We start from the raw sequence: 25415 nt of genomic DNA, 5'->3' as shown, positions 1-25415 counted from the left end.
GAGCAACCAGCTTTATTCCAGCTGACTCATTCTAGACACTTTCCTTCTGTGTCATTGCCCCTTTTACCTCTTCAGGACTCTGACAGGATTTTGCAACCTGACTAGGTACTTAAGAACCAGCCATCCATTTTCCCCCTCAAGACTGAAATAGATTTTTTTGAACAAAAAGAAATGCCTTGTTAGATTTTTCAGTGTGTAGTCCTATTGGGTTTTTGGTTTTTTGGGTTGGCGTTGCTTTTCTTTTCATTTGATTTTTGTTTGTTTGTTTGTTGTTGTTGGTGGTGGTGGTGGTAATGATGGTGGTGGTATTCATTGGTTGGTTGGTTTGCAATGCTGAGATTTGAGTCCAGGACTTTCCCTGGGCTGGGTGGGTCCTCTACCATTAAGTCGTATTCCTGGGTTTCGGCTAGTTGTTTTAATATGTTTTCATAAGTATAATGGGGAATTTAGAATTGGCAATGTTAAGGATGAGATTGCCCTTGGGTTTTGTTTTTGTACTGTAGGAGGGTAGGAGGTAGCCTTTGAGTTTCTTGTTTTTTAATTGAATATGAAACAGGTAGCAAATGTAGGATTAGTCTCTTTACTGATTCCTCCGTGTTTGCCAAAGACTTAGAGATTGTTTGTTTTCAGATAACCTTCAGGTAAGGGGAAGAGAAATAACAACCCCGCAAAGCAGAATGTCTGCAGCTAAGGGGGTGAGAAACTAAGAAGAAGATGGCAGAACATATGTTCTGGCTCTTCTAAGCTATAAATACTTAATGTTCATTATAAAAAGTAGTTTTTAAGCTCTTGCCCATGATTTAAGTTCTAATAAGGCATGAACAATAAAGATCTGATCTTCAAATTGGAAAAGATGACCCAACAATAATTGCCTACAAGCAGAGGTGTGTAACTACACAGGCCACATGCAGCCCAGTCAGTACAGCTATGAATGCAGCGCAACAGAAAATTGTAAACCTACTTAGGACAGCATGTGATTGTTTTTGTGATGATTTTTTTGTAACTTGATTGTGTGGGTTTTGAGCTTGAACTTTGTACATGACAGCACTGTTTCACAGTGTCATACAAAATAAATGTATGTATGCTCTCACAGCCATTGGGACATGGGTCGGAAACCCTGCTGTGGTCAAAGACCGTTTTGCTTTCACTGTGGCTTAGAGAAGCCAAAAATTTGGAGACTTCTTGACTCTCTAAAGAAGCCCCTCACTGAAGCTCTGGGGAAAAAAAGAGTTAAATTGCTATTATGATCATGTCAACAGCTGCTTTCAAAATGAGGGTTTCTCAGTGTACTGAGAAAAGCAGCTTTTTGGGTTAATATACCTATATGAGTTAATACACACTTGTATTGATTGCTATTCAAATCAAGGAGCTAAGTACTTCAAGTTATAGGAGGATTATTAGTTGAAAGCATCAAGAAACAAAATTGTTTTGTATTGCCGATGGCTCACCAGTTTGTGATTGATATAGAATAATGTGTCTGAAATGTTACCCATACCCTTTTTATAAAGCAAGAATAGTGCCCCCAAAATGACTTTTCGTATGTTATAACTGTTTTTTTTTTTTCTTTCCGGGATAGGCCTTTTCTGTGTATCTTTGGAGCCTGTCCTGGAACTTGCTCTGTAGATCAGACTGTCCTTGAACTTACACAGATCCACCTGCCTCTGCCTCCCAAGTGCTGGGATTGAAGGCGTGCACCACCACCACCCGGCCTGATTTTTTTTTTAATGACAACATAATATTAATTGATACTTATCTAGAAAATTGACTATTGATATTTATTTGACCTACCCCATTTACCTTATTTTGAATACATTGAATTAATCCCATTTTGAATATGTTGAATTAAGTCAGTTTCGTATACATATCTGAGTAATAGTGGCTATAAGTCAATTTACCTATCTAGACATTGTGTCAATTTGTTAGAGAAGCTATCTTGAGGGCTGGAGAGATGACTCAGAGGTTAGGAGCACTGACTGCTCTTCCAGAGGACCCAGTTTCGATTCCCAGTGCCCACATGGCAGCTCACAACTGTCTGTGACTCCAAGATCTGACACCCTCACACAGACATGAATGTAGACAGGACACCAATACACATAAAATAAAAACAAATAATTTATTTAAAAATAGTATTTTTTTTTTAGAAAGAAGCCATCTTGAGTGTTTTAGGAGTAGGAACAATCTAAACAAGCATAATGCAACTGTTTATTTTCCTCCCTACTCTTCATTAAGCAATTTTCTAACTGTACATAATGCCATATAGATAGTACATAGTATTTACATTTGGGCATATATATTGAATAGACTCTGATAGAACTTTGAGTACACACATGTACAGCATCTTTCATTGAATGAATACTACTAAATACTTAGATGAATATTTATATAATTGACATTGACCATTCAATTCCTTTTTCTGTGTCCTTTCATCACACACCGTCATAATTACTACATAATTAACATGATGAGAATGTAGAATTGCTAAATAAGGTATATATTCTTGCTTAAATTCTAATTTCAGATAAATACATTAAAGTTTATTCATTGTTTATTGTTGGAAGTTAGCTGCATGTTCCATTTTGTATATATTTTTTAAGTTTCTAAATATAATAACCCTAGTTGAAGAAGAAACATCTCTGGATATAGGCACGGATGTGAGGAGTGGCATTTAGTCTGAAAAAACTACTAAGGTTTTTAGTGTAGTGCTGGATTTTGTTGTTAGTTTTTTTTTTTTTTTTTTAGTATCCATCACTTTTTTTCCTTTGGAAGTACAGTAAAACTTTGTATATTATTAGGAATACACATGTGTGGATGTTTGATGAAACTTTGGGGATGGGGGCGTGTTTCAAGACAGGGTTTCTCTGTGTAATCCTGGCTGTCCTAGAACTTGCTCTGCCAGGTTGGCCTTGAACTCAAAGACATTCTCTTGCTTCTGCCTTTCAAGTGTTGATATTAAAGGCTTGTGTCACCATGCCTGACATGATGAAACTTTTTTAAAAAACTAAAATTCAGGAAATTTTACCCAGTTTGACCTGTATTGGGTAGGGAGATAACTAGAACATACAATAATTATCCTGGCAGGACTGTTACTCAAGTGTCCAGGTAAAATTCAGAGTCACGGGAGTTTATTCTATGTTTTACACTTGAAAATTACATGCATATGTTAAATATCCCTTGTTTAAAATTCATGGGAACCAAAGTATTTTAGATTTAGGAATTTTTAGGAATTATTTTCATTCTAGGAGATATTTTCCTATGTATAATAGGATTATCTTTGGAATGGGAACTGACTCTGAACACAAGATTCGTTTATGTGTCATATATGACCTGTGCAAATAACTTGAAGGTAATTTTATAGGGTTTTTATGTGCCTGTACTTTGTACCCTTCACATGACATTAGACACAGAATTTTCCATTTGTGGCATCATTGTTGACACTCAAAATTTTTGAGTTTTGAAACATTTTTGGATTTTCAGATTCAGGTGCTCAAGCTGCATATTCTAATATAGTTTTGTACATATCAAATAAAGAACAATAGCTTAAAAAGTTTAAACATGAACTTCAATGAAAAAGTTAGTCTATATATAAGGGCTAACTTTGCATGTACTTTACAAACTAAATCCAAAAAGAAAAGTCGGCCTTCACTAATTTCCCAGAGATCCCATCAGGTGATGAATAAGTTTTAGCGTGATTAACTATTATAGTATGTCTAAATTAAACGCCTCCATTTATAAAGCTTTATTATTTGTTTTCATTATTCTATCTCTATCATCAAAGCTTCAGTTTATGTTTTCACTTGGGGAAATTAAAGGTTCAAATTAAAGGAGGCCTCTAGAGCATGTGGAAAGATATGGCTACTTCAAGTAACCAAGGTAAAAGTGTTAGTATTCCTAGAACAAAAATCACACAGACCTCTTCTGTATTTTATTAATATTTTAAAATTAGATTTCAAACTAGTCCCCTATAAGAACTACAACCACGTGATGCATAATGATGTTTTTGGTTAAAAACAGTCTGCACATAGTACAGTGATCCTGTAAGATATCATCCCTGATGACATCATTGCCTTTTTAGTTTTAAGTGATGTTCACTTAACAAAACTGCATAGTACACATTTCTTAGAGTGTGTCTTAGTTGTTAATTGAGTCATACCTGTGTTTGGACAGTCTATAATAACTATCAAGAAGGACTGAAGTTACAGCTTAGTGGTAGATTGTTTGTTTAGCATGTGCAAGGCTCTGACTTCAACCTCCAACACCACAATATATACCCATGGACACTCATACACACATACAAACAAATACCAACCAGTTTCATGCATACAGCTGAAGTATTTTGTTTACATTTAGTGTTTTAAAGCACTCGTTTTCTTTAGCCTTCTGCAAGTTCCCAGTGTAGAGAGAACTAAAAGGCTATTCCAGTGAGCCTTTTAAACACCCTTCATCTCTTTACATACACTTGAGTGCACCTCTTCTGTCCTTCTTGATATCATATGTGCTTTGGTTACAGTTATATATTAAAATTGTTTCTTCATAGGTTTGACTCACCTATTATATTATGACTTCTCTGTGGGCAAAGGCTGGGTCTTTCTTATTTTTGTTTTCTCCTTGTTGCCTAGCAATGTCTGACCTGTGGTAGACAACCAATAATGGTTTGTTGATTAAATGAAGGAACCCAAAACCCAGCTTATCTAACTCCCTAATTTGCAAAGTGTGAAAACTGAGGTTTAGAAGGATTGCGACTTTAAGAAGTAGGCTGTCCCAACTTTCTGTAATGTCCTTGTTAAGCTTATCACTAAATTTCTCTTTGAATACTTTATCACAGAAGAGGTTCTAAACTCTGGTTTAATTATGTGTATTAAATTGAGAATAAAAGAATTCCATCAGGGGATTTCTGCTCTTAGTCCTTGTTCTGATGTACAGTGCTTCAAACATTTGAAGGCCGATTTTTGTTTGTTTGTTTGTTTGTTTATTTGTTTATTGCTTTTTTTGTCTTCTCTGGGTTGACCATCCTTATTTCTTTTTATCTTTTCACGTGGGTTTCAGAACATTCACCAAACTGGTTTCTCCTCTTTTACTTCATCGGTATTCTTTTCTAAATGTTATTTCTCAGATAGTACATAATGGTTTTCAGTGTGCTCTTATCTATGAGACTGTGCATACAAAGTGTCCCCCTTTCTGTGTTCTGTTAAGTCAGTCTAGGATGGCAGCCATGTCACAGCTTTACCCGGTGTAAGGTTTCACGTGGCATCTTATTAAACCATGAATCCCTTATCATGCACTTTGTATTTATTCTTGTTACATTTCATTCTGCTAAGATTTGATCTATTTTTCTAGTCCATTTGAATATTTTTGAATCCTTCTAGCCAGTATATTACCTGTCTTCCCCAACTGTGTCTCATCTGGAAATGTATAATACATTTTCAATGTATTTATCTAAAATATTAAGAATTTGAAGTAGATAAGAAATGAATGTTTGAGCCGGGCGGTGGTGGCGCACGCCTTTAATCCCAGCACCCAGGAGGCAGAGGTAGGCGGATCTCTAAGTTCGAGGCCAGCCTGGTCTACAGAGCTAGTTCCAGGACAGGCTCCAAAGCTACAGAGAAACCCTGTCTCGAAAAACTAAAAAAAAAAAAAGAAATGAATGTTTGTGGTGGTTTGGATGAGAGATGTTCCCCATAGTTTCAGGCAGTTAAACATTTGGTCCCCAGTGGGTAATGTTTAGGGAGGTTTAGGTGGTACAGCTTTGATGGAGGAAGTACATCACTGGGGACAGGCTTTGAAATCAAAAGCCTTAAATGCGGTTACTCTGCTTGCTTCATGCTTGAGGTTTAAGGTGTGAACTGCTGGCTTCCGGGTCCTGCTGATGCCTGTTGCTTGTTGCCATTCTTTCCTGCCGTGATGGCTCTTTTAGCCTTCTGGAACTGTAAACCCAGATTTGTAGTGTGAATTTTTTTTTTTTTTATAAAGATTCTAGGTCCCTCCCTTGCTTTCTTTTTTTTTTAAGAGTTATTTATTTATTGTGTATAGTGTTCTGTCTGCATGTGTGCCTGCACACCAGAAGAGGGCACCAGATCTCATTACATATGACTGTGAGCCATTATGTGGTTGCTGGGAATTGAACTCAGGACCCTTGGGAGAGCAGCCAGTGCTCTTAACCTCTGAGCCATCTCTCCAGCTACCTGTAGTGTGAATTCTAATTGGTCTTAATAATAAAAACCCAGAATCAGATTAGGGGGTGAAAGCTGAAAGATCAGAGAAACAGAGCAGCCAGCCACTAGAGTTCCTACCTCTATGAAATCCTCAGACTGAAAAGGGTCAAGCTCCTCTCTACCAATCCCAAGATTTTATGGGCTGAGCTCCGGTCTCCTCTAGCCTTGTATTCTTCTCTCCACCCAGTCATATCCCTTCCTGGCTCCACCTTCCTAGTGCTGGGATTAAAGGCGTGAGCCATAACTACCTGGCTCTGTTTCTCTTTTAGACTAGATCAGGCCACCTTTAGCCCAGGGTGGCCTTGAACATACAGAGATGCCTCTGCCTCTGTCTCCCCAGTGCTGGGAGGCCACTATCTGGCCTCTATGGCTAACTGGTGGCTTAGCTCTGCACTCTTATCTTTAGACAAACTATTTGTTAGCTCAGAAAGAAACAAAAATATCATCATACAGATTTGTCCCTTCTATAAGTTGCCTTAGTTGTGCTTCTTTTATCAATACAAACCAAACTAGAACAGTGCTTTAATCTAGATTTTTGTGTACAGTATTCTTTGATATTCAAGGCCAATAACTCTATCTAAAAGGAAAACCAGGAATTTCTTGCATGGTTGGTTTCAGTGAATGCTTGCTGACTCTTAATTAGTACACCTTTTCCTTGCCCAGGGCTCTTCAACAGTTTAATGGTGTGTGTCAAAAACTTGTTTGGGATTGACATGTACTGAATATGTCTATAATTTGTGGTATCCACCTACTTTTAATTGTTGACTTATTACAGTGTTTTATTTATGGTGTCTTCCATTTGCTTTGGTTTTTCTGAAGTTTTACCTAGGGAACGAGCTGTGTAAATTCTCACATAGACCAAGAGATAATGTGTATGGTGTAGTAAAGCTGAACTTTAGAACATCTTGAGACTTATTCTTGAATGCTGTGGGTCCCAGTTTCCTCATTCAATGTTTTTCTTCCTTTTTTTTTTTTTTTTTTTTCCCCGAGACAGGGTTTCTCTGTAGCTTTGGAGCCTGTCCTGGAACTAGCTCTTGTAGACCAGACTGGCCTCAAACTCACAGAGATCTGCCTGCCTCTGCCTCCCGAGTGCTGGGATTAAAGGTGTGTACCACCACCACTGCCTGGCAAATGTTTTTCTTTAAGGTATTTCTGTACACAATTTGAGGTTTTCTCTTTTTTAATTGAAATGTTTGTGAGAGGTATTTCTCATAATGTGCTTTTGATCCCCATGAAAGAGAGATTGAGTGAATCTTCATTCAGGTCTTCTTCCAGGGATATCTGCGAACCTCACAAAACAAAGACTCCTGAAACACCCAGAAAGCCTGTCTTTATCTGTCCGTATAAGAACAATTAAGGAGAATAAAGCTGATTGGCATAATTTAATCCTAAAGTGTAAAAAAGCCTCAGTGATTCAGGTTTTAATACTATGAGTAACATTGCCAACCTGAAAATCAGCTTGTTCAGTAAAAACAACATTGGATTAGAGAACAGCAGCCGAATTTCCAACAAAAAAGAAGAAAAGATATCCAGAACATGCTAAGGGACTCAAGATGCAATGTGAGGAACTCTAGGCTACCTTGAATGGTTTGATAAAAAGACAAATGAAAGTAGAAAAGTTGTCTACTAAGAGAATTTGTGAACAATAAAGTTATCATAGTGGAAAGGATACTAAAGGAACCCCACTGTTTCACATGTGACCAATAACCTATTTTATGAAATCTCCTGCCAGCTCTCTGGCATGTACAGAAAGGAAATCCTCCTCAGCACACCCTTAGTGTGGAGCTGGCCCCTCACTAGACTATGACTTCATCCTCAGATGTAGCTACACCTACCAGGGAAGGGACAGCAAGCTACAGCTAGAGAGCATGTTGTTGGAAACCGAACCAGGCCCTGTGACTCCCCAGATACAACCTAGGCTAGTTGGACAGTCCCGTAGATGGGACCTGGCATTGTGCACCTGAGCCAGGCACCTTTCTGGTATGGCCATCAGCCCTCTTCTGATCCTGGATCACTGTACTAGTCCTTGCAGTCTCTCCAGATTCCCTTTGTGCCTCACACCCACCTGTCGTGAACATTAGTGAAATAAATGAGTTCCCTAGGGAGACGATAATTCATATGTTATTATCATGATGATGCAATCCACAAAATTCAAACCGTGTGAATGTCTACAAGATGAACAACACAGTTTCTTCAGCACATGAATCACAAGAAATAAACATTAGAAGGAAATTTAAAGAGCCATCTCAACTGATGATGACTCAGTAGGTAAAAGACAATGCCATCAACCTAAGTTCAGTCCCCAGGTAGAAGGAGAGAAGCACCTCCTGCAAACTGTCCTCTGGCCTCCACACAGACACGATGGAGAGCAAACACACAGCACTGCTCCACTAAATACATTACTAAAAAAGACTGAGGAAATCGAAGAAATCTGCATGTCAGTTATTAAATAATTAAGAATTGTTAAGCTCTAGAATATTGTGGTTATGTTTTAAAGAGAAGTCTTTATCTTTTTAAGATGCATATTAAAATGCTTAATGGGTAGAAAGGGAATAGTTTGTCATTTGCTTCAAAATATCTAACAGAATGGAGAGAGGGGTGTTGATCTATTATTGTTGAACATGGTCAGCAAATATGGTATAGCTTTATCATATTACTCTCCAAGTTTTGTCTATATTCTAAATATTCGTAATGGAAACTTAGAAATTCTCCCCAATATTTTTATTGCCATATAGATAGTTATTTGCTTATTCAGGTACAAAACTCACTCTATTGTAGCTTACATATTCTTCCATAGTATGGCTAAAATTAGAGCCCTTTTACTTGTAGATTGATATCATATTGATTGTTTAGTTTCTAGGACCCCCATCTCTGACATTGCCTAAGAAGTTGCTTCTAGATAAATCAAAGATTTAATAAATGGTTAAAGTTTCAACTAGCAGATTACCTATCCATATTAAACCATAATGGATCATATGGATTATTAAAGTAATTTGTGAGACTAGGTGGTTTGTATCCCTAGTTCTAACTGGGCTCGGTTGGTTTGTGATGGGAATTGAACCCAGGACCTCACACATGAGGTATGGCACTCTACCATTAACTTAATAACCCAAGCCTTTTGGCCTTAGCATAAGTTCTAGGAAGGACAGTCTCTGTTTCTACTTTATACTCAGTGCTTAGCAAGCTATTTGATAAACAATAGTGTTAAATGAATTAATTTAAACTTTTTGTGTTATTTTTCAAAAATAAGGTAATTACAGGCATGTTCAGCCTGTGGATATGGACTGCTTGTATCCCATGATAGCTACGAATGTGAATCAACACAACACATATGTAGATGACATTATATCACAATGATAAAAGATTGAACACTTTTGGAAATGAAGTCTTTGAATTTTCTTCTAAAAACCCTTTTGTGCATGATGTGTGTATGTGAGTCCAGGGATGCCGTGGTAAACATGTGGAGGTGGAAGACATATTGTAAATTTGGTTCATTCCGTCCATCTTTACATGGCTTCTAGGGATTGAACGCAGGACTTCAGGCTTGTATTGTGACTGTCTTTACCACATGAGCAGTCTCACCGACCTCAGAAATGATTCTTATGAGACCTCAAACACTAAAAACATTATTTTTTTTTTTGCCTTGAGACTAATTTTTAAAATCTTGAGATTTTGGGAAGTCTTGCTATAATTCCTTTTATACTCAGTAGCATCATAGGTGGTATGCTAATTCTTAAATTTTTTATTAGTTGTTTGAGAGTTTTGTACATGATTTGATCATATTTATCCCCTAACTCTTCTCAGATCTACTTCTCCTTTCTTACCCACTCAACTTTTGTCTGCTTTTTTCAAAGCCATCAAGATCAATTTCTGATGCTCAAATATTCTTAGATGTGTAGTATTTTATTCGAGTGTGCTTGACTTACAAGGGCTGTGCTCTTAGAGAAAATGGCTTCTCTCTTGTAGCAGCAGCTAATAGTTGCTAATAGCTTGATGACTAGGGGTGGGAGTTGGTGCCAAATTTCCTTCTCCGTGCTGGAATTTGAAATGGCTTAAGCTTACACAGAGCTTATTGTATATGTTACCACAATCACTGTGAGTTTATGTGTGCAGCTGCCCCACTGTGTTCATAAGACATGTTTCATATAGTCATTTACTACCTCTGACACTTAACACTCTTCCTGACCCTTTTTGTATAGTGATCCCTGAGCCTTGGTAGGAGGGGTGCAATATATATTCCACTTTTGGCTCATCATTCTGAAGGTTATATTCTCGGCACCTTGATTAGTTGTGGTCTTTGTGTTAATTACCATCTACTGCAAATAGAAGCTTCTCAGAGGACTGAGAGATGTATTGATCTGTGAGTATAATGATAAGTCATTAGGAATCGGTATAGTACTATGTCAGTTTAGTAGAATTATAGTAGTAGGGTTTCCTCTGAGGCCTATGACCTGTCTAGATATAGGTTCTGGTCTGAGAAAGGGTGCCAAATATGGGTTTTACCTTGGGGAACAATACTCAAAAATCTAATCAGAAAGTATCTGGTTACTCCCATGTTATTCTTGCTGCTATGAACCAGTGGGCATGTGTTGCCAGGTCACTCATATATTGTAGTTCACAGGGTTCGCAGTGGAGGAAGATTGGTAATTACTTTTCTCTTCTGGAAGCATGCACTGTAAAAGCTAGCTAAAAGAGGTGAAGCTTCTAGGTCAGTACCAGCTTTCTTTCTCCATGTTCTTTAACTCAAGTATGTGGTATCATCAGCAATACAAGTTCTGGAGGGTAACCAAGAGCAGGGGCCATAGCCTGTAATGTTTGTGGGGGAGGACTGTGGGACCTTTTTAGCCAACAGTTCCAAAAAAATCAACCCACTCATGGCACTGGACATTTTTTGTTAGCCTTTGTGTCCAGTATGAACATTGTTGCCCTGTTATAGTGTGCTGTGGGACAATGATCTTGTACTCTGTCACTTGTATTGGTCACTTGTATTGGTTTAATAAAATGCTCATTGGCTAGTAGCCAGGCAGGAAGGTAGGTGGGGCAGCCAGAACAAGAATTCTGGGAAGAGGAAAAGCTCAGTCTGCAGTCATCACCCAGATGCAGAGGAAGCAAGAAGAGAATGCCTTACTGATAAAAGGTACCAAACCACGTGAATAACACAGACAAGAATTATGGGTTAAGATGTAAGAATTAGTTATAAGAAGCCTGAGCTAATAGGCCAATCAGTTTATAATTAATGTAGGCATTGTGTGTTTCTTTGGGACTGAATGGCTGTGGGACCAGGTGGGGCAGAAACCTTTGTCAACAATAGTGTTGCCCCATTCTAACTAATATGTGTGTATTAGGAAGCTTCTGTAGTAGGAATTTTCCAAGACTTTTTAAAAGTATTTTGTGTTATTTTTCTTTCACACGTTCCCTCCCCTTTCCTGTCCTCTTCTCTCCCACCACAATTTAACCTTTTCTATTCCATTATCACATTTTAACTCTTTATACCAGTGCATTCTATCTCCCCTCATATGAAACCCCCTCCCCATGATTCCTTAGTAATTTCTTAACCTCTATGATCATTCCAATTGAAACGCACATATCTGAAGGTTCAAATCTAGCATCCACAAATGAGAGAAACCATATGAGATTTATCTTTCTGGATCTGGGTTACACCTCTCTCAGAATGATTGTTTCTAGTTCCAGTCATTTACCTGTGAATATCATAATTTCATCATTTTTTATAGCTTAATACTACTTCCCTGTGTAAATATATCATATTTTCATTATCCACCATCAGCTTATGGACATCTAGGTTGTTTCTGTTTCCTGGCTATTGTGAGTAGAGCAGCAGTGAATGTGAATGATCTGCTATCTCTAGAGTAGGCTATTGGATCATGCGGTAGGTCTATTTTTAGTTTTTGAGGAACTAACACACTGATCTCTATAGTTGCTGCTCCAGTTTGTACTTCTACCAACAATGAATAAGTGTTTCCCCATTCCACACTATGACAGCAAAACAAATGACAGTTATATCTAAATCTCTGAAACAGTAACCTGGTTCTCTTATATTCTTTGAGGGTGTGCTGGAAATCTAATGTAGCCTTTGTATACACCAGGCACATATAATATTTTGGGAATAATTTATTCTTATTAAAGGAAGTAAATACTGTTCTCAACACAAAAAGAGTCAGATTTAGCAAGTTCCAAAGTCCATCTTTAAGAAAATTGATAAAAGGTTGCTTTGCTTACATACTTGCACCTTTTACTGCAGTTGTGTTTGGTTTTACAACCTGTATAGTCTCTGAACATCTTTTAGGTAAGTTCCAGATGTCATTAAATCCAAACCCCAGAGATTAGACATTTGTGCTTGAATGTAATGAACTTTTTATATAGATTTTGCTTCATAAATTTGGAGGTTGTCAAATTAGGGTTAGACATTATAAAAGAAAAATAATTTCTCCAATATTCTACAAAAGAGAAGAGCAATGTGTTAAAGTTGTGTAATTTTTTAAATGACTATAATGCAAATAGTAAAATACATTTTGACTATAGCCATCAATATATTGCTTGAAAAAAGAAAACTCATGATCAAGATACTAGATAGGAAACTAGAGAAAATATCTATAGGGCTGGAGAAATGGATCAGCCATTAAAGTTTAGGCTCACAACCGAAAATACAAGAGAAAATATTTATAATGCATATTTTTCTTTTCAAAAAATTTTGTTATGTATAACTATATACAGTATAAACTGTAGCTATTGGGCAAAAATAAGTTTCTCAAAGAAAAATTTATAGCCATTATGGAGGTGCATGAGAGGCTGAGGAAGAACTGTTACTTGAGCGCAGGACTTTGCAGATAATCTTGGCAATACACTGAGAGTTTGTCTCAGAAATATAAAAGCAAGTTATAATGAATAAAAATATTCTATATATGTTGACAGTTGCTGTGCTACTAATATGAAAATTACCTTTATATTTAAATCCTAAGAGAAGCCGCAATACTTTTTGCTATTTTTGCATGAAAACCATGTTTGTTCTTCTTTTAGTAAAACCCCAGTACTTGTTTAAAGCACTTTTATTTTGGAGCTGTTTCAAAAATTGCTTTTTTCATGTGTATAGCTAAAACACATTAATAGATACTGCTTTAAATATGCTGCAAAATCAAGTTTTTACTGTGTGCATTGAGTCAGTAACTTTTTTTTTACTATAAAAGCACAAGTAGCAACAGTGATATACAAATAAGATTACATAGAAGCTAATGAACAGTAAAAGAAACAGTTATCAGAAGAGAAGAATAAAGTATAAACTGGAGTAAAATACCTGTAAACCTTATATTTTATAAGAGATTGATATCTATATCAGAAACTCAAACAACTCAGAAGCAAGAAAACAATAGCACAGTTTAAAAATGGGCAGGGGCTAGAGAGGTGACTTGGCAGTTAAGAACATTGGCTGCTCTTCCATGGGACCCTGGTTTATTACCAGCATCCATATGATGGCTCATAATCATCTGGAACTTCAGTTCCAGGGCATTTGACTCCTTCTGGCCCCCGAGGGTACCAGGCACACACTTGGTATACATATGTGTAGGCAAAACACCCGTACATAGGAAATTATAAAGCAATTGTTTTAAATGGTCAAAAAGGCATGCCTGTAATTCCAGCCCTTGGGAGGTAGAGGCAAGAAGATCAGACGTTCTAGTTCATCCTCAGCTACTAGTGAGTTGAGATAGCCTGTCCTACCTGTGATCCCACCTCTGCACCCAAAATAAACAGGAGACATGGGGATAGTCAACAGCTGTGCCTTTATGATTAATGATGCTGAGCACAGTTGTTGACTGTCTTGTCCATGTCCTTTGCTTTACAGAAGCTTTTCAGTTTCAGGAGGTCTCATGTATTAATTGTTTCTCTCAGTGTCTGTGCTGCTGGGGTTATATTTAGGAAGTGGTCTCCTGTGCCAATGCATTCAAATGTACTTCCTACTTTCTCCTCTATGAGGTTCAGCGTGGTTCGTTTTATGTTGAAGTCTTTGATCCATTTCAACATGAGTTTTGTGTATGGCAATAGATATGGATCTATTTTCATTCATCTACATGTTGATAACCAGTTATGCCAGCACCATTTGTTAAATATGTTTTCTCCCATTTTATACTTTTTGCTTCTTTGTCGAAAATCAGGTGTTCATAGGTGCATAGATTGATATCTGGGTGTTCAATTCAGTTCCATTGGTTCTCCTGTCTGTTTTTATACCAATACCAGGGTGTTTTCAGTACTGTAGCTCTGTAGTAAAGTTTGAAGTCAGGGATTGTGACGCCTCTAAAAGTTCTTATATTGTACAGATTTGTCTTGGCTATCCTGTTTTTTTGTTTGTTTGTTTTTCCATATGAAGTTGAGTATTTTTTTTTTTTGAGGTCTGTGAAGAATTTTTCTGGGATTTTGATGGACATTGCTTTGAATCTGTAGATTGTTTTTGGTAAGATTGCCATTTTTACTATGTTAATTCTACCTATCCAAGAACATGGGAGATATTCCCATTTTCTGGTGTCTTCTTCAATTTCTTCAAAGATTTAAAATTCTTGTCATACAGGTCTTCCACTTATTTGGTTAGAGTTACTTCAAGATATTTTATGTTATTTATGGTTATTGTGAATTGTGATGTTTCTCTGATTTCTTTCTCAGCCCATTTATCATCTGTGTAAAGGAGGGCTACTTTTTTTTTTAAAGTTAATCTTGTATCCTGCTACATTACTGAAGGTGTTTATGATAGAGTACTTTTAAAGCATGCATAAAGCCCTGGGTTCAGTCCCTAGCATCATAACCTGGACGTTATGATACATGCCTGTAATCCCAGAATTTAGAAGATAGAGCCAGGAGCCCCAGAAGAGGTTCAAGGTCATCCTTAGCTATATAGTGAATTCAAGGCCAATCTGGGCTAAATGAGACCCTGTCTCCAAATAAAATTGCTAGAAGTGTAAATTTCATTTTAAAAATTATTTATTTATTATCTATACAATGTTCTTTCTGCATGTATGCCTACTAGGCCAAAAGAAGGCACCAGACCTCATTACAGATGGTTGTGAGCCATATGTGGTTGCTGGGAATTGAACTCAGGACCTCTGAAATAATAGTCAGTGGTCTTATCTACTGAGCCATCTCTCTAGTCCCCAAATGCAGATTTCAAATGCCTTTAGAAACAAATGCTGAACTTGTAAACTGACAGGGTAATTATCTTGATTTAATCTTATATATCAAAATGTTTCATAATTCCCAATCATTAGGAATATCTTGTGTCAATTTTTTTTAGAGTCTCATAGAAATTTGTCCAAACAAGACCACTTCCTTTGCCCCAAATCTCTCTGAAATGTTTGTGGATGTGTCATAGTGTCTTTGCTTATGTACTATTATAATATAAAACTGTGTTTGTCACATAAAGAACATGTTTTATGCATATGAACAGATACTTGTGACTTCCTTCACCTGTTTTCTAAGTGGAATGTGTTCTGCCTCTGCTGAAATACATTTTTCTTTTCTTAGTATGTCCATAGGATGATATTGAACTTTTTTTCCTTTTTAAAAATTTTCTATTTAAAAGTTTTTCCCATCTTACATACCAACCACAGTTCCCTCTTCCTCCCCTCCTCTACCTTTCCCCACCTTTTCCCCACCCAGCCTCCCCCCATCCACGGCTCAGAAAGGGGAAGGCCTCCCGTGGGGAGTCAATAAAGTTTGGCATATCAATTTGAGGCAGGACCAAGCCCCTCTTCCCTGTATCTTAATTGAGCAAGGTATCACTCCATTGGGGATGGGCTCCAAAAAGCCAGTTCTTGCACTCAGGATAAATACTGATCCCACTGCCAGTGGGCCCACAGATTGTCCAGGTCATAGAACTGTCATCCACATACAGAGGGCCTGGTTCTATTTTATACAGGTTCCCCAGATGTCAGTACAGGGTCAGTGAACTCCCACTAGCTCAGGTCAGCTGTCTCTATGGGTTCCCCATCATGATCATGACCCCTTTGTTCATATAATTTCTCCTCCTTCTCTTCAACTGGACTCCAGGATCTCAACCCAGTGCTTGGCTGTGGATCTCTGCATCTGCTTTCATCAGTTACTGGATGAAGGTTCTGTGATGACAAGTAGGGTAGTCACCAATCTGATTACAGGGGAAGGACAGTTCATGCACTCTCTTCACTGGTGCTGAGAGTCTTTGCTGGAGTCATCCTTGTGGATTCCTGGGATTTTTCCCTAGTACCAGATTTCTCCCTAACCCCATAAATGCTCCCTTTATCAAGATATCTCTTTCCTTGCTCTCCCTCTTCTGTCCTTTCCCAACTCAACCATCCCCATACCTTATGTTCCCATTCCCCACCCCTCATTTCTCCTCTCCCTAACTAGTTAAACAGGAAGTACCTTGTAAGCAACTTCCAAAACTCTAGAATTGACAGACATCGCACTGCCTAGACAGTCACCCAAAGTTCTTCTGTACTGTTGGGGCACCCATCTTCAGTCTACAGGCCCATAGTATCCAGCAGACATTTCCATGAAGCAGGAAGTTTGAAGATCTGTTCTGACTTGTAATGGCAAAGTTCATCAGTTGCTTTCTTCTGTGTCCTGTAGACATTAGTCTGGAAGGAATCCACAGGTTCTCATCCTCTGTGAAAACAAAAGAAGAACCTCTTTTCTAAAGCAACATATCCTTAGACCCAAATTTTGGAGAAAGGAACCTTTAAAACATATATGTTGGTTAAGCTTAGCAGTCTCCAGAATCAAATGTCTCTCTGCTGTCAAAAAAAATTTTTTTTAAAAAAACCACAACCACAATAATATACATAATCCAGACTCTCTCTCTGTATATATATATATATATATATTTTTTTTTTTTTTTTTTTTTTTTTTTGATTTTCGAGACAGGGTTTCTCCGTAGCTTTTTTTTTTGGTTCCTGTCCTGGAACTAGCTCTTCTAGACCAGGCTGGCCTCGAACTCACAGAGATCCGCCTGCCTCTGCCTCCCGAGTGCTGGGGTTAAAGGCGTGCACCACCACCGCCTGGCTGTATATTCCATTTTTACGTGGCTTATTTTTCTTTATTCCTATTACTTTTTCTATAAAACTTTGTTTTAGTTTTTAAAAACCATTTGCTTCTTTTTATAACTTTCTATATTCTTTTCCTTCTCTCTCCCAAGCCTACTATCCAACACTGTGACCCATTTCGAGGTCTTTTTTATCTGGATTTGTCTTTATTGCATATCTCTAATGCTTTTCTGACCAGGACTGCTTCTTAAAATGTTAAGCGCTTTTTAAAAACCTAATCGGCAGTGTTGCTAGGGCAAAAGAGGCCCTGCCCACTTGCTCTGCCCAGTCCAGCATGGCGGAGCTGTTTGCTGCCTCTGAGAACCATATACCTTGCTCCATTTTTAGGCACACAGCGGGTCTATGTTGCCGTTAAGCAGCATAGAAAGTTCCATGAGGTGCTGAGAAAAAAGTATATCTTTTTTAGTCAAGTTTTTTGTTTGGGTAGAATGTTCTATAGATGTCTCTTAAATCCATTTGTATCATAACATCTGTTAGTTCCCTTATTTCTCTGTTAAGTTTCTGTCTGGCAGGCCTGTCCATTGGTGAAAGTGGGGTGTTAAAGTTTCCCACTGTTAGTTTGTGGGGTTTAATGCGTGCTTTGCTTTAGCAAGGTTTCTTTTACAAATGTGGGTATCCTTCAGAACTGAGATTTCATCTTGATGAATTTTTCCTGTGATATATGTGAAATGTCCTTCTCCATCTCTTTTTATTGATTTTAGTTTGAAGTCTATTTTGTTAGATATTAGGATAGCTACACCAGCTTGTTTCTTAGGTCCATTTTACACTGAGGTAATGTCTGTCTTTGAAGTTGAAGGATGGGTCCTGTTTTCATATTCATTCTATTAGCCTGAGTCTTTTTATAGGTGAGTTGAGTCCATGAATATTAAGGGATATTAATGACCAGTGATTGTTAATTTCTGTTATTTTCTGGTTTTGTTGGTGGTAATAGTAGTGTGTTTACGTTTCCCTTCTTTGGGCTTTGGTGTTGCCTTTTTTTTTTTGTGGGTTCAGTTAGCTTCCTTGGGTTGGGATTTTCCTTCTAGTACTTTCTCTAGGGCTGGGTTTGTGAATACGTATTGTTTAAGTCTGGTTTTGTCACGGAATGTCTTTTTTTCCATATATGGTGTTTGAAAGCATTGCTGGGTATAGTAGTCTGGTCTGGTATCAGTGGTCTCTTAGTGTTTGCAAAATATTTACTCAGGACCTTCTGGCCTTCATAGTTTGCATTGAGAAGTCGGGTGTAATTCTGATAGGTCTGCCTTTATATGTTAGATGGCATTTTTCTTTTGCAGCTCTTCATATTCTTTCTTTTCCTGCATATTTAGTGTTTTGGTTATTATGTTGCAGAGGGACTTTTTTTTTTGGTCCAGACTATTTGGTGTTCTGTAATTTTCTTGTACTTTCATAAGCATCCCCTTCTTTAGGTTGGAAAAGTTTTCTGTTCTGTGCCTTGACCTGGAGTTCTTCTTCTATCCCTATTATTCTTAGGTTTGGTCTTTTCATGGTGTCTCAGATTTCCTGAATGTTTTGTCTTAAGAATTTGTTAGACTTAATATTTTCTTTGACCTATGAATCTAACTTTTCTATTGTGTCTTCAGTGCCTGAGATTCTCTCTTCCATCTCTTGTATTCTGTTGATTGTGCTTGCATTTGTGGTTCCTATTAGTTTACCCAGACTTTCTATTTCCAGAATTCCCTCAATTTGTGTTTTTTTATTGCCTCTATTTCAATTTTCATGTCTTGAATTGTTTCCTTCACCTGTTTGATTCTTTTTTTCTTGGCTTTTCTGGCTTTATTTCCTGGATTTATTGATTTCTTCCAAATTTGTGTTTTTTCCCCTCCATTTCTTTAAGGGAAATTTTCATTTCCTCTTTAAGGGCCTCTATAATCTTCATAAAGCTATTTTTAAGGTTAGTTTTTTTTCCCCCTGTTTTGTCTGTTTGGGAAATTCAGGACTTGCTGCGTAGAACCACTAGGTTCTGGTGGTGCCATATTGCTCTTTATGTTGTTGAATGTGTTCATGCACTGCCATCTACCTGTCTGGGTTTGGGATAACTATAGATACATACATTGATTCTTCTTCCAATTGGTGCAGGTGTTATCTGTGCCTCGGGGGCTCTTTTCCTCCAATTGGTGCAGGTGGAGCCTGCGCCTCTCTCTGGGTGGTCTCTGATGCCACTGGGTTTGGTGGTGGAGGGCCTGGCTGTGGTAGTCTTTCCTGCTGACTGGCTGTTAGTGCTCTTCCTCCAGTCTGCGCAGATAGGAGCTGTGCCTCCGTGGTTGTGCGCCGCTACTCTTCCTCTAGTTGGTGCAGGTTGGAGGTGTGGCTGTGTGCCTTCTAATGCACGTTGTACTCCAGTAGGCACAGGTGAGGATTGTGCCTCCAGGGCCCTCTGATGCAGCCAGGCATGGTGATGGAGCTGCCTCTTCCTTCAGTTGGTGCAGGTTGTGCCTCCCGGGGCCCTCTGCAGGTGGGGATGGTGGTTGAGCTGCCAGCCCACAGGAGACTTGCCTGCTGCTGGGGCTGGGATGGGAGGGGTGCAGGTTATACCCCTGACCTAGGGTTTAGAGTACGTGACGTGACTATCCAGGGATATTGAGCTTCTAACCTGGCCTGGCTATTATGGTGAAATGACTAAGGCTAACCTGGTGAAATTATAAAGGTAAGTTTTGATAATTGACAGTATTTTTATTATGATGTCTTTTGGGGACTAAATAAGAAAAATAAAGTTTGGGCTTTTGTACTATTAAAAAAAAAGGTTCCTAAAATCCCTAAAATCACAGAAACGCTACAGATCCTTGCTTAAGACCTTACAGTTAGTTGATAGTTGAAGAAAGAGAATAACTTTTTTTTTGACATCTAGTCCTCTATTTTTCCCTTGAATCCTTAAGGCTGACCTCAGTAGTTGTTTTTGTAGGCATATGCCCACTCTGAAATAGTATTGTATCTTCACTTTGAAATCAGAGACTGAGATTTATAGAAGGGCTGAGTAGCCTCAGGATACTGAAGAGTATTAAGTAACACACTTATCTGGCAGCTACTGCTTCACTAATGACAGTTCTCAGATAGAGCTGAACATAAGAAATAAGCCTTTTAAAAACCCCTGAACAATTGAAAAAGTACCACAACGTGCAAAATAAAATCATAATGTCTCTTTGGCAGTGCCCCCAAATCCCCGTTCTTCTTTGACCTTGCAATTACAGTTTTAAGGAACCTGGCTTCTCTGTTCAGCATAGATAAGAAGCAAAATTGGAAGGGCAAGAAAGCTTTTAAGCGGGTCTGGAGAGATGGCTCAGTGGTTAAGAGCATTGATTGCTCTTCCAGGGGACCCGGGTTCAATTCCCAGCACCCACATGGCAGCTCACAACTGTCTGAAAGGGATCTGACACCAATGCACATAAAATAAAGTTAAATAAACCATAAAAAATATTAAAAAAAAAAGAAAGAAAGCTTTTAAGCAAATGAACATGTAAGAAGTGACCACTTAAGGTGAGGAAGAAACACAGCTATAAGACACACTTGTTCCACACCTAGACTCTTTGTAATAAAAACAAATAAGTTCCCTGTATTCTATCACCTCCAAGATGGCATTATTATATTAAAGTATTATATTTGAGCATGCTAATTAAGGGGGAATTACACATCTTTTATCTAAAGAGTTATTTCTAAGTGACAGATACCGAAATTGCAAGGCTTGCTCGTGTATTTATATATACAAGGTACTTTTGAGATTTTATGTTAAAAAACCATTGAAAGACAATGGTTGGGAAACAATAGTAGCTGGTCTATGCCTGAGCAGCAAAGTGAAGGCAATTAATGCTGCTTCATGAGTTGGACTAAACTTGTTTAAGGCTTTGAATTCTGGCTGGCCCTTAATAGCTACAATGAATGTGTAATTGACATGCCATAGCCTGGGAATGAAATAAAGATTCATATGTAAAATCTCCAGAGAAATGAAACCTTTGAATCTTCAACTTTTGCAGTATTTTAAGACCTTGCCTGGAAAGAAGGCAATATTGCAAAGTGGTTGAAAGCCTTGAATCAAGCTGCCTAAGGTCACATTCTAGCCCCTGCATTTTAAAGATAGAATTTCAATGATTGAGTCTGAGCCAAGTTAGACTTTTGTTCTGAGAAAATAATATAATTAGTAGGAGAGTCTGAGCCAAGTTAGACTTTTGTTCTGAGAAAATAATATAATTAGTAGGAGAATTTTGAGGACTCAAAAAGTTAAGTATGTTAGTATTGTTTTGGCACATATGTGATAAATGATGGCCATTGTTTTATTATTTATATAGCCCCTATTAGAAAAACTTAGAGTGTATATATACCATAATGATTACTATTATTTATTTATTTGTTTGTTGTTTGTTTATTATTTATGTTTGTGTCAGTGTATGTCATATGTGTGTGAGTGACAGCAGCCAGAAAAGTATATCGGGTTCCATGGAGCTTGAGTTACAGGTAGCTGCGGCCCCTGGGTGCCGAGACCTAAACGGCCTTCTACAAGAGCAGCAGTCACTCTTAACCATTTAGCAATCTCTGCAGTCCCGTTTGCTGCTTTTTATGTTGGAATAAATTGTTTTTTCCTCATCTTGGCACATGACAAAGGTCATTTACAAGTTAAATGTATTTTTTTTTACTTTTTACTAGGCACTGAAGTTCTATAAATAGATCAGAAATGCATAACAAAAGAATTCTAACCATACATACTACCCTGATTTAAAAAAAACAGTTTTAAGCTTAAAACATTAGAAGAAACCATGGTAGTTTGAAATATTTTGCTACACACTAAACTCTTAACGACTTTATACTTAAAATATCCTTCAAATGTGAGTGTTTTTGGTTACCAGGTTTTTCGTTTAATAGTATCACCCATTGATAAGATTTCATTTGAATCCCCAGCTCAGTATACTCTGACTTTTTTACTCTTTTTAAATGAGCCAGTGCTTTAGAGGCTGTAGAGTACCACTTTTGTGCCCAGAAATTAGTTTTTGGCTCCTCACTACTGAGAGCTGCCAAAGTACCATGGAAAAATGTGAAGCAATTCAAAGTTGCTAAAGAAACTATCATGCACTGTGTATGTCTTCATGACTGAATCCTCATATCAGTCCAAGGAAGATATTTTTACCCCCTTCTGCACAGGACCAAACAGCACCTTTAAGAAACTGATCATTAAGTGGTTTGATCAACACATGGGATATCATTAAACAGTGTTCAAGCAACGTTAGCCTGCTTAAAAGACTGTTATACTATGCCCCTTGTCTTTCAAAAGAAAGTAGTTACTCAGCATAATCTGGAATATCTCCATTAATGTCAACAACTGGCCAATAACTTAGACATCAAATCAACAGTCAGGAACCTATTGCATACAAGAGCTAACAATATCTTCCTTTCTAGGGGATGAAGGCAGTGGACCTGGCCAAATTTCTGCAGGTGTAAGGATCCTGAGATGAACAAAATTTCCTCCTTTCTCTACTTCCTATGGGTTTTAGTATATTTGTTTCTGTTTTGTTTTGTTTTTAGAGAACTTAGCTCTTGCTTTTAGACCTCTATTGCAAGTCTGCACCTCCTCACATTGTCCTTCAGAATTTGAGGTTTATGGAAATTTGAGCTTTTTAAGGTCTTTATTTTTGTTTGGATTTACTTGTTTGTTTTAAACATCCATTTATATAGAATTGATATTTCTTTCTTTCTTTGAAATTAGAATAACCTTAGTTCTAACAAGCTTTCCATATGTAGGATTTTATTACACAGCAATGTAGATTTGACTAGAGAACCAAATGTCAACATGCCAAGCATATAATCCCAGTAATCCCAGTACTCAGGAGACTGAGGCAGGAAAATCTTGAGTTTAGACTGTGTATCAAGTCTCTGTCTTAACAAAACAAAACCTGTTTTTATTTCTGGAAATTGTCCTTTGTTAACCCAAATTTATATTGACCAAAACTACTGATGGTTAAATGGGCACTGCTTATGACAGTTAATTTTGTGGTTTTTTTTTTTATTAACCTTAGAAAAACCAACTACAGTTGTCTATTTCATCTTCTAATCTCTAGTCCTAGGACATAGTGGTATTCCAGAAATGTTTGTTCAGTGAAGGGATTGAGTGTTCTTTGAAAGTAATTTTGTTTCCCACAAAATTTTAAGTAGATCTTGAAGATTCTTATAACAACATCATACTAAATATGGCATATAGAGAATATGGTAGTTTGGCTCTTATTACAAATATGACTTTGAGGAAAAGTCACCCAGTCTCTTAAAATGTTTTTCTGTCTCTGCAAAAACACTGTGATTAAATGGTTTTGGTTTGAAGCTGCCATTCAGCCCAAAGTTATATCATCTGTGATAATTGCATTTTATTTTTCATAATCCTCAGGAATGGCATATTAACTGTTTACTGTTGCTGTGTAGCCCTGAGGTATAATAACTGGCCATAAATGTGTTCTCTTGATTATGCTTTGAAGCCAATGTTCTTACTTAAAAAAAAGAAAAAGGTGAGGAAAGATTCAGTAAAATAATTGGTAAGAAATTACTTTTGAAATTACTATATCTTATATTTTGAAATTATATCTTATATTTTGGAATTATTATATTTTAAATTTTGAAATTATTATATCTAGAGTACTCTATGTTTAAGGGTAGACTATTTTTATTAATTTATTGTTATTTTTTTCTTTTATTGAAAATAGATTCTTTTCTTACATAATATATCCTGATTATGGCTTTCCCCTCTATTCCTCCATGTTCTACCCCTCCTTTCTTTGTGGTGATATTTTGTTTGTACTCTAGCAAATATAGCTTGCCTGAAGATCAGATGGTGGAACTAAGTACTAGTTAATCATAGAGACCAGGCAGTGGTGGCTTATGCCTTTAATCCCATCACTTGTGAAGTAGAAGCGGGGAGATCAGGAGTTCTAGGCCACACTGAGTTACAGGAGATTTAACCACTAAAAGCAGTGGTGGCATGACTTTAATCCCAGCACTAGGGAGGCAGAGTCAGGTGGATCTTTGTGAGTTCGAGGCCAGAACTACAAGAGAAATTTCTACAAGAGAAATTTACGAGAGAGAGAGAAAAACAGAGCTCATACCTTTGATTCAGAGAGAGAGAGAGCTCACACCTTTTTTTTTTTTTTTTTTTTTTTTGGATTTTTCGAGACAGGGTTTCTCTGTGGTTTTGGAGCCTGTCCTGGAACTAGCTCTTGTAGACCAGGCTGGCCTCGAACTCACAGAGATCCACCTGCCTCTGCCTCCCAAGTGCTGGGATTAAAGGCGTGCGCCACCACCTCCCAGCTAGCTCACACCTTTGATCCCAGCACTTGGTTGACTCTTTTAATCCCAGCACTAGGCAGGTAGAGACAGGAAGTGATATGGCTGGGTGGAGAGAGGAATATAAGGCAGGAGGAGATGCTCATCCCCCTTTAGTCTGAAGATTTTATAGAGGTAAGAGCTCTAGTGGCTGCCTGCTTTACTTCTCTGATCTTTCTACCTCCTTTTTCGTGAGGTTCCTTGAGCCCTGAGTGCAGGGATTTGATGGAGACAACCAATTTAGGGCTGAGTGTTCCAACGTCTCTCACTCTCTGTGTAAGGTCTGACTGTGAGTGTCTGTATTTGTTCCCATCTGTTGCAGTAGGAAGCTTCTCTGATGGTAACTGAACAAGGCATTGATCTATGAGAATGGCAGAATATCATTAGGAGTTATTTTATCTCTACATGTTTTTTTATCACTACATGTTTTTATTTTTTTAGACTTGTATTATTTGACTTTACCTCAGGTATGAGTAGAGATTTGCTCCAGTAGAAAAATTGAAGTCAAAAACAAAAATGATTTCTCTTTCCAAAATCAGTATGTATAATGCATATGAAAATTTTCAATCATGTTAGCAATCAAAGAAGTGTAACATAAGACAGATATGTACATTTGTTCATCAAATTGGCAAGTACTGTAAATGGCACTCATTTTCGGTGATGGTATTAAACTGACATTCTTAAAGTAGTGAGAGCATAAATTGGTGTGATTATTCTGGATAGCAGTCTGAAAGCTTCCGAAAAATTTGAAATTTTTATACTTTCGACCCACAATTAGAAAAATCATTTTGAGGAATTTTCTTGTGGAGTTGTACAGTTTCTTATGTACAAAGCTCCCTAT

The 25415-nt window shown here is 37.6% G+C and overlaps 1 protein-coding gene across 4 annotated transcripts in view; it reads left to right on the top strand.

The window, feature by feature from the left end:
* Wdr44 (WD repeat domain 44) overlaps positions 1 to 25415 on the top strand; it is a 110948-nt gene that overhangs the window by 20280 nt on the left and 65253 nt on the right. The gene's annotated exons all lie outside the window — the stretch shown is intronic.

The sequence above is a fragment of the Chionomys nivalis genome, chromosome X (assembly GCF_950005125.1).
Source record: "Chionomys nivalis chromosome X, mChiNiv1.1, whole genome shotgun sequence".
NCBI lineage: Eukaryota > Metazoa > Chordata > Mammalia > Rodentia > Cricetidae > Chionomys > Chionomys nivalis.
Note: the sequence above shows the minus strand (reverse complement) of the source record. Positions and strands in the feature narration are given on the sequence as shown.